The sequence below is a fragment of the Telmatherina bonti genome (genome assembly GCF_933228915.1).
Source record: "Telmatherina bonti genome assembly, chromosome: 6".
Lineage (NCBI taxonomy): Eukaryota > Metazoa > Chordata > Actinopteri > Atheriniformes > Telmatherinidae > Telmatherina > Telmatherina bonti.
The window spans coordinates 10,983,819-11,000,548 of NC_136624.1; the positions used below are offsets into that span (position 1 = coordinate 10,983,819).

General features: G+C 40.2%; 1 protein-coding gene across 1 annotated transcript in view; it reads left to right on the forward strand.

Moving 5' to 3' along the window:
- aldh1l1 (aldehyde dehydrogenase 1 family, member L1) overlaps positions 1-16,730 on the forward strand; it is a 140,871-nt gene that overhangs the window by 37,268 nt on the left and 86,873 nt on the right. The window lies entirely within an intron of this gene.

Here is a 16,730-nt window from a genome sequence, read left to right on the forward strand (position 1 = left end):
AGCAGAATATATGAAGACCCTTCGTGATAAATCCTGCAATAATCTGACTCCTGGAAGTACAAGGTGTTGCTATTGCGTCGTTTTACTTTATTACTGACCAGATTCTGATCAAATGAGCAGCTGGCTTCCTTATCATCCCATTAGCTTTAGCTTAGCTCCAACTTAGCGTTAGCTAGCAGAGAAGAATAACATTTGAGTGAAGAAAAGTTATTTCAAACTGTTGAACAGGTGATCTCTGAAACTCTGACATGATGAGGACCTCAGGGCTGCAGAAACTGTTGATGTTTTTAAGAAAATGATCAAGACCTACCTTTTTAGTTTAGCTTTTAACTAAGTTTTAACATTCTTATATTAGCCTATATTTATTCTTCCTTTTAGTCAATTTGATTTATTTATATATTTTATATATTTATTTACATATTAGTATAAATTTTATTATTTTATTATGTTTGGGTGGATTTTATTTTTGTGTGGTCATCATTCCAGTTCCCTCCTCATTGGGGTCCTCTTCACCGAGGCCTGCTCTGACTGCATGGGTGTTACTGTGGGGGCTGTCCCTGTCTGGTCGGTCGGGATGCAGCGCTGCAACCTTACAGTTGTAGCGTGGGTCCTGTCTGCCTGGACCCGGGTGGCCCCCACGGTGACGACCTGGGTGGGCGTGGGTGGGGGTAGCCCTTTGTGTAGAGGCACCCTGAGGATATGGTTTCCTTATCTGGTGCACATGTACCTGGCCATTCGTCTTCTTTTAACTGTTACAGGGGCTAATAGGGCACGGGTGAAGGTGAGTGTCGGTGGGTGTAAGAGGGCTGTGGATGTATGTGTGTGTGTGTTTTATCTATTAGATGGAAATGGTTTTATTATGTGAAGCACTGTATTGTTTTTTTAAGCATGAAAAGTGCTATACAAATAAAGTTTGATTTGATGATCTGACTTTACAGCTTCACAAAGACTTCTAAAGGAACCTGCATTAATTTAATAATTTGAACAACTGGGGAAAAAAGTGAGGGACAGTGAATTGGTTGACCACTCCTTCATCTTTCCACAGAATCATTAAGCAAAGTTTATAACATAAAGTGATTCCTAATGAAACTATGTATCATATATGTCACGCTGGGCTCCTGTGGGTTAAATATACGGTTTCTTTTTTGCAGACAAAGAGTATTTTTAGAAAATAAGTGGTTTTGAGTGTCACTTCAGTCTCCATCCTGTCTTTAGATGTCCATTATCCTTATCTGCTGGTGGTGGAATCCAGGATGGACGTCGGATCTGAGGAAGACTGCGATGCCACGTGACCAAAGCAAATGGCTTGTATTGATGTAAATATAATTTCTTTTGTCTTTTTTATTGTGAATAGTGTAAATGAATTTGTTCAGTCCACTCAGTTGCACAAAGGTTTATAGTAGTGAGAGCCTCATGCTTGAAACGCTAAAAGCTCATATTCACTGAAATAAATCCTTAAAAATGAAGGCAGTGCCTTTCACGCTTTGCATGAAGTCGCAGAGCATGAAGGTGAATTTGTTGTGCATCATCACAGAGATTCCTGCATCACCTCAGTCTTGTTTAAATGAGACAAGTCCTAAGTTCTCTAGCTTTCGAGAGAGGAGAGCTTCACACCAACGTGATTCCTGTCTGGAAAATTTGACACCCTCTCAGATATGCTCAGCATCTCTGATCCAGAACAGCAGCTGCTATATTCAGCAACAGCATCTAGTACACATGATTATCTTTCAGAAAGCATGAGGATACTCATCTGTATATATATTACATAACAGTCTATAAATGCCCACGATGTTGCTTCGTCATGTTTTATTTCCTGTTTCATGTTAATAATTGTCCTTTTCACAAGCTGTGCCAGCTTTTATGTGTCAGCAAGATTTAACTCTTAATCACAGCAGAAGCTTGTCCGCTTTATGTATAAAAACAGAGCTTTGTTATTCCCTAATGTTGTTCGCAGAACCATGGGAACATTTTTAGCAACAACTGATAATTGTTACTTTAAAATGCAGATGTGTGATTTATCTACAAGTCATGTACTAATATTTGGTAGAACGCCTTTATCTTCCATCCCATCTGTGGCATTTTCTCAATAAGCTCATTTGCAATGTGACAACATTTATTTCCATCTGGAGTCGCCTTCATTTTTCTCCGCGCTCTTGTGGTTATGATGGGCGAGTCGGACTCCTCCCATCCCAAATATTCTCAGTCTTTGTGCTCCGTTTCTGTTTTGTGTTCTTCTTTTTTTACTATTGAAGAATGTGTTGTACTATTATGACACAACTCCATGATGTTGCTGCATGCATCGCTATCCAGCTGATACCCTGCCTACTGCATAACGATACGGTTGCTGTGGAAACGCAACAGAAATGAGGGATTTCTGAACCAAACTGCACCTCTCTGTCCCCCGAGCCAGAAAAGTTGGCTAAAATCAGGCTTTAGATCCAGCTGCCACACAGACTATCAAATAGTAAATGGCCACACAACAGTGATCACACAATGAACAGTTAAATGTGTTCAGTCAGAGGCTTCTTCAGCTTCACTGCAGTCGTGGACAGCAGAAAGTCCTTCCTGTCCAGTGCTATAATTCTACATGGTGACTTATGAAAATATATTATAATGGTAGATATTATGCTGCAAAACTGTAATTCAGGTTGTTGTTCTGCAGTAATCTGAATCAGTCAGTCAAGGCATATTGCTAATATATTTGTATTTGTCGTACATTAAAAAGCTGAATTCACGTTCCAGTTTACGCTTTGTTTTTAATACTGCTGGAATCTTGGCTGCTGTGCTGGTTTCTGATGACATGATTCATGTTGGAACCACTAAGTGGTATTATTCATTTAGTTAGAAAATAATGTTGAACTGTTTCTGTAGCCTTTAAGACAGATTCTGACCTGGGTAGCATATGTGCTAGAGGCATAAAAACATTGCCGGAAAGGTTATAGATCCATATAAAACTGTGAAATTACTTTTCCACACACAAGGCTGCTGGACTCCAGTTGGCACCAGGACTCTGCTTCCACTGTGTACTTTTAGTCATGTGCGTATTTTATCCCTTTGAGCTCATTCAGTCCCTCAGGCGTATTCCTAGAAGTAGGTTTCTTTTCAGCACATGCTGTTTGGATCCAGGTTTTGGACTTGCTGGCTCCTCCACCATCTCTCTTTTCACTGGACACATGAAGACAGCAGCCAACGGAGGAAATACTCTCGACTTACTGACTGCTTGTGTGTAGCTCAGTGCAAACTGCTAGGAAGCATGCCAAACCACAGCAGATCAGTTTTCAGATTAGCTGCGTTAAATGCCACCACTAACAAAATCAGCTCCATTCGTTTGTAGCTACAGCAGGAGTGATGATGAAAAGCATGTAAAATGCATGACTTGGTTTGTATCTCATCGGCACAATGCAGCTCTGGAGCTCTCAGAGACGTGACCTTTAATCGCGTCTGATCTGAGACGAACAGGCCGTGCCGGGGGAAATACTGGGATCTGGTTACTGCTTGTGAATGTGGGCCTGGATGTGGAGGTACATTCGGACGCTATACAGTTTCACTGCAGTGTGTTTTGATACTAGATGGGCATGAAGCCATCGGCTTCATTGTGCCTGCATGGAAAATACAGAGTGCAAAGTAGGGCAGGGCGATGTGACCAAAACCTCACATCCCGATATCGCTTTTTTTTTTTTTATCCTCATATCGATATACATAACAATATAAAATTGTTTGTGTGATTTTGTGTCAGCCATCAGTTATGTGTCAGATGTTGCTTGGCAACAGCAGCAGTGATCTCCTTCCATCTGCAGGAACTATGGCCGTAGACGTTTCATGGGTAATTGCAGCGTTTGCGTCTGGAGTTTATTAGGAGCGCTTTCTCCTCCACTTGATGCTCCTTTTGCAGCTTTTGCTGCTTTTGCAGCTTTTGCTCGTTGACTCACTGTGTTCTTTGTCCTGATTCCTGCACAGGTGATAAAATGAGTTAGTTGTGTCGAAGTTCATTGTTGGGACTGTGAGCTAGTCTGTTGTCGGTTCCACGTCGGTCTTTTTATATCCAAACTGCATCCATGCAACAGAAATTTCCCTCTTTTAGGAACAAGCTCATCAGTTTTGGTTGGCTGGTCATCTTTTAGTGAATTACCCTGCTCTGAACTGCTACCGTCTTTTTCCATTTTTGTCCATGTAATACTGTCGTAAAGCACCTAACCATGGCGTAAACGATAGAGCCTCATATGAAACGAAAGACATTTTCTGTTGTCCAAACTATATATGTCATCATATCAGCCAGCCGTAGTGCAAAGCATGTTTCACTTTGGAGCAATCATTTCCAAAGTTCCTGACAAATAACTTGGTCTCAGGTTGTTTTTGGTGACTCCAGAACTGGATTTTCTCACAGTGCTCACTGACACGCAACCACAACTTTAATTTGAACTAAACAGGTTTTTGGTTACCAGTCAAAATCAACTATTTTTTCCTCTCCCAGTTGAATCCAGACAGCCCAGCTGGACTGAATGAGGTGGGTTCATGCCAGGTGCAAAGGTTAATCAGTCACAAACATACATATCAGAACATGATGTCGGCCTTAATGGTGGAAACACTGGGATGTGCTGTTAGATGTGTCATGTGTGGTGTAGGAGTTCACAACAGAGGCTTGCTAGAGGGGTCGGCATGACATACAGGACTCAGGTCGAGTGGTCAGAATTTAGTCTTTGACATTAGGACAATGATGACTTGATGCTTAGACAGAATGGGGTTGTCTCATCAGAGCTGTCGGCTGAGTACTGGTCAGACGTCATCGGGCAGCCGGAGACTGGCAGGTGGAGGGTGTACATGCAGCTGGGTCAGGATCTCATGACAAGAAGGCAAACCAGCTCTCAGTGGTTTAAAAGGAGAAGTTTCTGAAGCAAATGGAAACAAGGTTTAATCCGGAGAAACACAAGAATGAAGATCCTAATTTCAGCAATCATTAGAGAATCTGGTGGTGATGGGAGCTTTAAGTGGTCCTGAGCATGAAGGCCACATGCAAACAGGTGTGCAGACTGAGTGCAGGCTGTGCAACATACATCTAATAGTAAGACGTTAGCAGGGAAAGCAGGACCATCAGCGGCATGCCGAGGAGGGATGACTGGGATTTTCTGCTCCCCCATGACCCTCTAATCTGGTGTATAGAGGACATTTAGTATTAGAAACTGCTACGTGAACGCTTATCGATCAGGATTGATTTTAATTTTAGTGGTTTATAAAAGTCTTAATGGCCTCTTATTTATCTGACCCGCTTTTCGACTATCAGCCCTCGCCGACTCTGAAGTCCTCCGATACCGGCCTTTTAGTTGTTCCCAAAGGCAGAAGTTAAACTTATGAGGAATCGTTCCAACTTTACGAACCCCGACTGTAGAACAGTGTCGGAGAACTCAGAGGCTGCTGGTGATTGTGAGAAAAGGCTCAAGACCTGTTCTTTTAGCTTAGCTTATAGCTATATACACATGTGTATGTATACAGTTGTGCTCATATGCTAAGTTGCAGTGATTTTTTTTTTAATCAATTCATGATGCAGCTCAGTAAAAAATAAAATAAATTGTGAAAGAATTTTATAATTATTAAAATGAAAATTATCTGGTCACACCAAATTTATTCCATGATCTATTCCAATAACTTCATCAGCTAACCCAGGAAACCAACAGACTGCACCATATCTACAAGCTACCTGAAATTAATCTTTTTATTCAATTTTATTCAATTTAAACTTTTATTTTAACTCCTTGGTCACAGAGTTTTCCCTCATTTACAGGAACGACAAGTTTACAGCAGCAACAAATATTAAAAAATGTAATCAGAGCATAAATTCAATGAATTAAAAAGCAATTTACAAAAATCAGACGTCAAACGTTGAAAATCTGCAGAAGAGGAAATATTCTGCCAACATGAAGCATTTTGAGGAGTTGCTCAAAGAATTTGAAGCATCAAAGGGAAAGTCCTCAAAAAATGTATAACATCACTGCAAAAACTCAGTCTTAAAAAACAAGAAAAAAATGTACAAAAATTTGGTCAATGTTGCTTAAAATAAGATAAATTATCTGCGAACAGAGCAAGAAAATTTGGCTTGTCAAGACTTCCCAAAACAAGTAAAAATACTCTTAAAACAAGAGGAATTCTCTGGCCTAAAAACGAAGAATTATCTTACCTTTAAAAAAAATAAGCATATGTGTACTCAATTTAAGATTTTTAATCTTTAGATTTCAGTTTTTGCAGTGATATTAGTGAGAAATCTTCCCACGATGAATCAGAACAAGCCTTTAACTCTGGGAGTCCATGAGGACGGAGACTGAGTCCTGATGTTTTTGCAGAGACACTGCGAGGTGTCCTACATGCATCTTTTGAAGGTTGAAGTGAAATCCTGCTTTACTGGGGAAGTCTGAACTCCTACTGATGCCACCTGTGAGACGTTTCCTCGCATCGATGCTCAGAACCATGTACTTCCCCATGTCAGTGTGTGTAAACTGGTTGCCAGATTCCCAGGCCCAGCGGAGCGGGAACATTTGGCATGGGCCTTGTTGTGGCAGGGTCAGCATTTGAAGGATGAACAGTGACACACTAAGCAGGCAGGACTTGGACAATGGGCCTTTATTCCTGGTGCAGTTCTTTTCTCCCTGCCAGTCTGAGGTAGCGGCGTAGTCCAGAGGATGAAGTGAGAGCCCCATTCTTCCTATCAGCACAGCAGATACGGCCTTCATGAGGCCTCGTGGGAGGTGTAGTAGATTTCTTAATGTGATGGTATGTCAGGCTGCAGAGCTCTGCTATGTCGGCCGAGGTCTGCTCTGACATGGTCTTAGTTTGTTCTGCAGATGGAAGTTCAGCAGAAGCATACCAGGTGACCAATACTCACCAATAGAAATGCAGCGTCTGGGGACGCTCCTCTGCTCGAGGAAGGAAATATGCGTCTGTTGGTATGCAGGGCTGCACTTTAAAAGTCTGCTGGCATTTATCCATGAATCTGAGGCCAGTTTGCTGAGTGAAAAGTGTGGCGAATTCCTCTGTCTTTAATGAAGACTGAAGTTCTTTAGTTTCAGAGCAGGATTTGTTTGTTGTTATACAAGGATATTGGTGCTGTTCCTCCAAGCGCTGCTGTCTCTCTGCTCTTGCATGCAGATACGCTCTGTTTTGGTTTAACACGGTCAGTTTGTGTTTGTTTTTCTGAGTTATAAAGCTGTTAAATTTCCTCTGACTGACAGAATGACCTTGGAGATTGTTATTACACTTGATTACCTGGATGATCATGTGTTTACCTGTTTATTTACATGCAAACACGTAAAACGATCCCGTTAAGTTTAGCACTGGCATGATTTTGCAGTTACCATGTAAACAAAGTTGTTAAAGATGCTTATAACTGATGCTACAAGTCAAACCAGATGACAGGAAAAACGCTTTAAGTAGAACTGGAAACCCATCTGCGATGGCTGCCAGCAGGGACGACTTCCTGAACCTGCTGTCTCACAGCGTAAATCCGTCCACACAAACAAAAAACTTTTACTTTGGTTTCATATAGAGGATGTTTTTATTTGGTCTTTAAGTACCTCATTCATAGTTTTGGAGTTTGCGTGTGTGGATGTCATGAAGGAAAAACAAATTCACCTCCATGTCACGGGAACCCACAAACTGAACCAAAATCATCGGCTTCCTGTTAAATCCAGAATAAAGTTTAAAATTCTTCTCACATATAAAGCTCTTAGTGACCAAACTCTCATGAATTCTGAAATTCACAGATTTCCACATTTTCTCATCAGACTGCAGGTTAGCTTGTGGTTCTTACAGGATCTATACGGAGGCAGCAGGCAGAACTTTCCCTCATCAGGCCCGTCTCTCTGGAAGCAGCTCCCAGCTTGGCCTCGGGAAGCAAACACACTCGGTCTTTTAAATTAGACTTAAAACCTTCAGTTATGATGAATCTTATGGTTCGAGATTGTTAGCCATCATATAGTGGAGGGACGTCACATGACGCCCTTCCTTCCATTTCCATCTGTCTGATTTTTATTTTCCATATATTCAGGACAGTCTTGGTGTCATTAACTTGGATTTCTCTACTTCTCAGCACGTTTCCTTGGACAAAGTTTATGGTGTTTGTCGATCCTTCATTGCAGTCTTCCCCACGTTCAACTGGTCAAGACAGACGTCCTGATAAAAGGCAAAGTTTTTTTATTCCACTGTCCCCCACCCAGCGCGGGGTGGGAATTAGGTTAACAAGATTTGATTGGTTTTCCTCAGAAAGATAATTTTTTTACTAAATGGAAAACATGATCAGGTATGAATGTTGGTCCAATACCAGCCTCCATACACATAAACTCCCAGACTTTAACCCTTTCATCGTGGCCATATACTGGACACCTATTTACAAGCTTTTTTCTTGCATATTTATTAATGAGGAGGGTATTTTTGTAAATAAACCACTTCAGTAAATGTCAGTGAGTCATCCAATTTGTTTCCACTCACTGGAGAATAAACAAATATATGATATATTTGAACATAATGTAATTACACAAGTTTGCCTTTGCAATAAATACAAAAAGAAAATGATACAGCTATATTTTTATTGAAGATTTACATAATATAATGATATATATATTTTAATAAATATTTTATAGAATACATAAAAAATAAATCATAAATCATGATAAATTCTAAATATCACTAATAAACAAAAAAGGATCATCACATATGCTTGTAGAGGTAAAATACTGTATTTAAAAAAATGTTGCTTTTTTTTTTTTTTTTATTAATTCATGCATTAAAGTTTTAAGGTTTGTTCTGATTAAACTTGTAAAGTTTTACAACACAAAAGCTTTTTCACAAATATTTTGAGCTTTTTTTTAAATATTTTGCTTGAAGGATACTTGAAGATTTGATGCAATCCATTATATGATCAAATGCTTTACATTATGAGTTGCACTGAGGTTTTGTTTTTAAATCATTCATTCATTCATTCATCTTCTGAACTGCTTAATTCAGGGTGGCGGGGAAGCTGGAGCCTATCCCAGCTGGCTTTGTGCGACAGGCAGGGTACACCCTGGACAGCTCGCCAGTCCATCGCAGTTGTTTTAAATCATCACAAAAAAAAAAAAAAAAACAACTGAAATGGTTATGATTATGTAAAAACAATACACAAATGACAAATAAAACAGAATAAAATAGAACTGGATGTATCCCCAAAGCCTTTTATCATCCATGTTATTTTTTTAGAAATGGATCATTCCTGTGTGCTGTGGTCCTCAGACATTGGGTCGGGCCTCCTCTGGGTGGTGGAGATCTACAATAAACTCTGAAGGTGGTTTTTAAAAGCTGCTGTTTAACTTCCAGCAAGACATCCTGGTTTCCACCCATCCATCTTGATGGTGATGAAAACACCTGGTAGTTAAAGTGACAATGTCCAGCAGAGAGAGCGCCACGTCACATGAGACCCCTTCATGCCTTGTCGTTATTTTCCAGGCAGGCAGTCCAGGTATGAGGCCAAGCATGTCTGCTGCGAAGATGATGGATGATGATGATGTTAGAGTGAGCTCCGTTGGGACAGATAAAATCGTGTGTGAACCAACAAGTTGTAGGCAGCTACTTAAAACCAGACCAGAATATCGTGCAGCTACTTCTGTCCTCCTTTCCAGCACGTCTCTGGACGGCAGCTTGGGAAAAGAGGACTGACCAGCAGCTGTGCCCGTTTTTCCATCCATCCAGGGGAGAACAGAAAACTGATAGTTTACAGGTGAAAAGAGAAGCAGGAAAAATATCCAGAGTTCTTCGAGAACATACAGAACAACCCTGGGAAGCATGCGGTGCATCTTCTCAACTCAGACTGTTTATGGGGACTGATGTTTACTTCCTGCTCCAGTTTTTCTGTCTTCTGGTCTTTAGATAATAAATAAATTACAAAGCAAACCTTACACAGTTTTTTCACCTTTAAGTTCATCTTTCAGTGAAATAGGAGGCAGAACCTTCAGTTACCAGACCCCTCTGTGTCGCCCATCCTCTCCACCAGGAAAGTGGTTCCTTCCAGGTTCTGGTTCTGATGGAGGTCTTTGTCTCCACTGTCTCCTCGCGCAGCTCAAATGGAGAAAAAAGAACAATTGATCCAACCCACTGGTTTCCTGGAAATCATCTTTATGATCTGGTTTAAACACACACATCTATTATGAACTAGACTACTGTAGATCTTATAATGGATTTGTTTTAATTGGATCATAACTTGACTACAAGTAGTTGAACTCTGTAAAAATATCATAACATATCATATATATTTCTAACTATTCACATCCGTGAGGTTTTATCTGTTTGCAGCTGTTTTATTGATCTGAAAGAGTGAGAGCCTGACTAAACAAAACAGAATAATAGGAGGGGGATCACTGTGTAGTATGTCTTCCTGCATCATCAGGATGTTTTACTGTGTTTATATAACCAGAAAAACTAGAACATGTGCGTCATTACTAACTGGATCACGAATATTGTTCAGGTTTTACTTCTGATATCGATAACCATCAAAAATTTTGTTAGATTTTTTTCTCTTTTCAGATTTTTCCTTCAGAGTTCACTTTTTATATTTATGTTCTGTTTCATTTAATTAATTTGGAAAGACACTAAGACAGGCAAACATAAGCTGTGAGCTCAAGCCTTTTGCTTTTTATTGTTACTGAACAAAGTATAGTGAAAGTATATAATTATTGTGATTAAATTTAACTGTGTATACTTAACCGAAAGAAAAAAGAAAGAAAGAAGCGAGGAGCAATTATCAGGTTTCCTTCTTTAAGAAATTTTTAAAAGAAGTTTTGGTTAAACATCTGAAAACAAGTGAAAACTAGTTTTATAATGCAACACGACACAACAAAAAGGTTCCTGGTTGGGTCGGCTCTGGATGGATTGCAACATCCAGCAGATACATGAGTTGAGAATTCACATATCCAAGTAAAACATAAAGATTTTAGACAACAACTGATTCAGGCATTGTCTGACAACCAGAATGACAAACAGAAAGAATGCAGCATAGCACATTTGTGTGATGAAAAAATATCACAACATACTTTCACTATTCTTTGTTCTTTAATCAGCAAAAGGCACTAAAGGAAATTGAGTCCTATTTATCATCACTTTATCAGACAATTATCACATTTTCAAAGGACTCTTCTTTTTTTTTTTTTAACTAATGCTCAGTAACATAATAACCAGCTGATTATGTCATAACTTATAACATGATTGGGAAAATGTTATCATGTTTTTGAATTCCTCTCGTTTAAAAAAGCAAACATTTCCTGCTATGTCACATTATTATATGTAAGTATAATGTATAATGTAATTTTCCACTTTCCCACTTCGCCGCGTGCAGCTCCAGCTGGATCAAAATGAAGATTTGATGCAATCTTGTCACGGATGGTGGTGGAGGTGTGGACCCAAATGCAGGAGAAGGGAGCCAGAGATGCAGAACTTAGAGGTTTTAATCACGGAATAAACTGACGGCAGAATTCACCAGGGAAACATGGTCTAACACACACACTAAAGCCACTAAAAACAGAAACCAAGTCGTGTGTATACACACACAAACAAAACGAGACACAGGTGGAATGACTTAACTAATGAGTCCATGTGAGCTGATGAGCGGGAAAGCAAAGCAGGAAACAAGACATCAGGGAACTAAACCAAGAAAACTACAAACTTAAACAGGAAACCAGGATCTAAAGTGAAAACAAAACATCACATCCTTACAGATCTGTTGGTTTCCTTAAAGTGGAACTATTATGTGCATTTCAAGCTAATTTATTTTTATTTCTGAGACCAGAAGGGCTGGGATTGATCGAGTTATTGTCACAAATCGCTTTATTTACTTCAGACCGACCCTCTCCGTAGGCTGTCAGATCAGCCTGTGGGCAAAACGAGTGGATTGAGACTCTTCCGCATTAAGCCCCGCCTCCCGCCACCGCACTACATCGGGAGCGCGCACCACACCTGCTTTCGCCGTCATTGTAACATCTCATAAACAGAAGGATTAGGCTAATATGAACTCAATAAAAAAAAAAAAAAAATACAATGTCAACACATAGCATACAGCGCTACATGTTGGAACCTGAATCAGAGCCTGAAAACGAAGTGGAAAACAGCAACCCACAGCAACGAATGCAGCAGGATGTCTCTCATTGGTAAACTCACCAGCCATCGTTGGAAATAACTTTATCCCACGTTTTCCACCCGCCTGATGTATTTGTACATGCCCTTGTTAACCAGTAGAAGGTAACCAATCACCGAACCTTATCCCCCGTCACAAGGATTTCCAAGTAGAAAAAACTCTCGAAAACGACGCGTTTTTCATCGCCATGGAAACCGAACGGAGTGAGTGCTGGAAGTCAAACTCAAACATGCGTTTAGGTGATAAAAAACAGTGCTGTTCACATGTCTGATGAGGATTCAACACTGTAACACTGTAGAAAGCTCAGAAAACTCCAAATACCATAATAGCACCCCTTTAACTACTCTATTGATCATGCATTGGCTAGAGTTTATGTGTCTGGTGCTGCACGGAGGCATAGTGGTTAGCACTGTGGCCTCACAGCAAGAAGGTTGCTGGTTCAAACCTTGGAGTGGGGGGTTTGAACTGTCCAGTGTAGAATTTGGATGTTGTTCAGTGTGAGCGTGAATAGTTGTTTGTCTCTCTGTGTTGGCCCTGTGATGGACTGGCAACCTGTCCAGGGTGTACCTGCCTCTCACCCACTGCTTGCTGGGATAGGCTCCAATTTCCTGAGACCCTGAATGGGATTAAGCGGTTAAGAAGATGGAAGGATGATGTGTCTGTATAGAGTCCTGGGATAACATTGTTGTGAAGGGGCGCTCTACAAAAGAAGCTGAATTTTATTGAATTAAATGTGATATATATGTATATATCATATATATATATATATATATATATATATATATATATATATATATATATATATATATATATATATATATATATATACATATATATATATATATACATATATACATGTTCAATTCAATTCAAGTTTATTTATATAGCTTCAAATCACGGCAATGCCATCTCAAGACGCTTTACAGACAGAGGGGAAAACATAATGAAGGCCTATATAAGGAAACCAACAGATTGAGTTGAGTCCAACTCAATCTCCCATCCTGAGCAAGCACACTGGCAACAGTGGGAAGGAAAAAACTCCCTTTTAACAGGAAGGAAACCTCCGGCAGAACCCGGCTCAGGACAGGCAGCCATCTGCCTCTGCTGTGTGGGGGGAAGAGGACAGAAAGACAACAGACAGCAGGAACTGCTACTCCCGGCCAGGGAGACCTGCTGAGACAGGAGACATACATGTTAATGATACAACACTGTTATGGGGGGGGGGGGGGGCTCAGTGTATCAGGAAATGTCCCTCAGCAGTCTAAACCTATAGCAGCATAACTAAGGGATGCTAACCATCCCTAGCTATAGGACTTATCAAAAAGATAAGTCTTCAGCCTAGTCTTAAAGGTGGGGAGGGTGTCTGCTTCCCTAACACTAACTGGGAGCTTATTCCATAAGAGAGGGGCCTGATAACCAAAGGCTCTGCCTCCTGCTCGGCTCTTTGAGACTCTAGGAACCACAAGTAAGCCTGCAGTCTGCGAACGAAGTACTCTGCTTGGTATATAAGGAACAATGAGGTCTTTGATATATAGTGGTGCCTGGTTGTGGAGGGCTTTATATGTAAGGAGAAGGATTTTAAATTCTATTCTATATTCAACAGGCAGCCAATGAAGAGAGGCTAAAACTGGAGAAATATGATCTCTCCTGCTGGTTCTGGTCAGGACTCTGGCTGCAGAATTCTGGATCAGCTGAAGGCTTTTCAGGGCATATTTAGGACAGCCCAGTAATAGAGAGTTACAGTAATCTAGTCTCGAAGTAACAAAAGCATGAACCAGTTTTTCTGCATCACTCTGAGACAGAATGTCCCTAATTTTGGCTATATTACGTAAATGAAAGAAGGCTGTTTTAGTAACCTGCTTAATATGTGGGCCAAAGGACAGGTCAGGGTCAAATATTACTCCAAGGTTTCTCACTGTAGCACTGGAAGCTAAAGTAATGCCATCCAGGTTCATTACAAAACTGGAAAATTTAGCTCTGAGTTTTTCAGATCCAACGAGAATTACTTCAGTCTTATCTGAGTTTAAGAGGAGAAAATTTCTAGACATCCAAGTCTTTATGTCTATGAGACAATTTTGTAGCCTATTGGGCTGATTTGTTTCATCTGGTTTAAAGGATAAGTATAGTTGAGTATCATCTGCATAACAATGAAAGTTTATTCCATGCTGTCTAATAATTTTGCCTAAAGGGAGCATATATAGCGTGAAGAGTATTGGTCCAAGTACAGAACCTTGAGGAACTCCATGACTCACTGTAGTTTGGGAGGAGGACTTGTCATTTACATGAACGAACTGAAGTCTATCAGATAAATATGATTTAAACCAGCTTAACGCTGTACCTGTAATTCCAATCACCTGTTCTAGTCTTTGTAACAGAATGTTATGATCGACTGTATCAAATGCAGCACTAAGATCAAGCAAGATAAGTACGGACACAAGTCCTTTGTCTGAGGCCATAAGAAGGTCATTAGTAACTTTCACCAATGCTGTCTCAGTGCTATGATGAGCTCTAAATCCTGACTGAAACTCCTCGCATAAATTATTTCTGCTCAGGTGGGCATGTAGCTGAGCTGAAACTATTTTCTCCAGAATTTTGGACATAAACGAGGGATTAGATATAGGTCTATAATTTGCTATCACCTCTGGATCCAGAGATTGCTTTTTAAGTAAAGGCTTGATTACAGCAGTTTTAAATGATTGTGGTACATATCCTGTCACTAAAGACATATTGATAAGACTTAGTAGTGATGTATTAATTAAAGGGAAAATGTCCTTAAAGAGGCTCGTTGGGAGAGGGTCTAAGATACAGGTGGATGGTTTAGATGAAGCTATTATTTTAGTTAATTCAGAGGGTTGGACAGGACAGAAACTATTTAGACACAAGTCAGATCCTGGTTCTAAGGATGCTTCGGAGACCACAACAGGCTCAACATTATAGGTAGAAGGAAGAGTATTGTGAATTTGATCTCTAATAGTGTCAATTTTATTCCTGAAAAAATACATGAAATCATCACAGCTAAGTGAGAAAGGAATACATGGCTCCACAACGCTCCGGCTCCTAGTAAGCCTGGCTACAGTGCTGAAAAGAAACCGAGGGTTGTTTTTGTTTTCCTCTATCAATGATGAATAATAAGCTGTTCTTGCTGTACGTAAGGCTTTTTTGTATACGCTTAAACTTTCTTCCCAGGTTAAGTGAGACTCCTCTAGTCCTGATGAACGCCATCTGTTTTCCAAACGCCTTGATGCCTGTTTTAGAGCTCGAAGCTGGGAATTAAACCAGGGAGCCTTCATAATCTTACCTAATTTCTTCTTCTTTAGGGGAGCAACATTATCCAAGGTTGTACGCATTGAAGCTGTTATAGTATCAGCATGTTGATCAATCTGAGCAGGAGTAAGGCTTAAAGGGGGACTCTCAGTCATGCTAACACATGGTAGATGTGAAAAAATTGATTCAATTGATTGTTTAAATTTTGTAATATTATTGTCTGATAAACATCTACTATAGTAGATGTTTATCAGACATGTTATATGTTGTTACTTTTGTTACAAGACGAAAGTTTGCATGTAAATGTTTTTTCATACTTACTGCATTCCTCCTGTGGTTGCTTCTCAACATGAAAACCGTCAGTGGGTTTTCTCTCTGCGTGCTCTGACATCCTGCCACTGCACAAAGTTTTGCATACATCACCTGTGAGTGTCACCATCTAGAGCTTTTTTACTGTAAACTGACGCAGCTGGTTAAAAACAGCCTCAGTTCTACACAGATGAGTGGAGAACGTCTGCAACAGAATGCAGTGCAGAGGGAAACTGGCAGACCCTGTCGGCCAGTCCGTAGCCTCCTGTTGGTTGTGTTTTTTTTACAGGGTTGCAAAGGTCCTTTCTCCCCTGCTGCTCTGAAAGTCCCCTGCACACACAGTCATGCTTGGTTTGGTCAAAACAGAGCTGCAAATGGAAACCAGACACTGACACACAAACACACTCATGGAAATCTGGGCCATGTTTACAATGGTTGCCACATGATGAGGCAGAGAGAAGATTTTCCTCATGAATGTTCAATGTATAGTCAGAGCTTTGTTTTCTCATCCAGAGGAAGCAAACACACACACACACACACACACACACACACACAAAAGTATTTCTCCATGTTCATGTAGATGAATGGGGTAGGTGTGCATGTGTGTTCGCTGACGGTGGCACACAACTGTAGTGGGCCTGATAATCAAACACACAAACACTGGTACAAACTGCAAACATAGGAGAAGGAAGGAGATGTAGAGCACAAAATCCTGCATGGAAAAAGGAGCTTATTATTATTTCCCCATAAAATCAGATCTTTGGTCTCCTGATTGTTTCACACAATAATGAAAATCATCCTTATTTCTGTATGTTTGGATGTAACTTGTATAACCAGCTTGGATTTATAATAAAATGGCATTGATGGGGCAGATTTGTCACAATCAGGTTTTTGTAATTTGTCTTAAAGCTTACAGCCTGGGAAGTTGTGAAACTTGAGGTCTGTATAAGCCAGAAGCTTCAGCACATCCAGACTTCTGAGGTGACCTCATGGCATTGATCATCGATCAAACAAA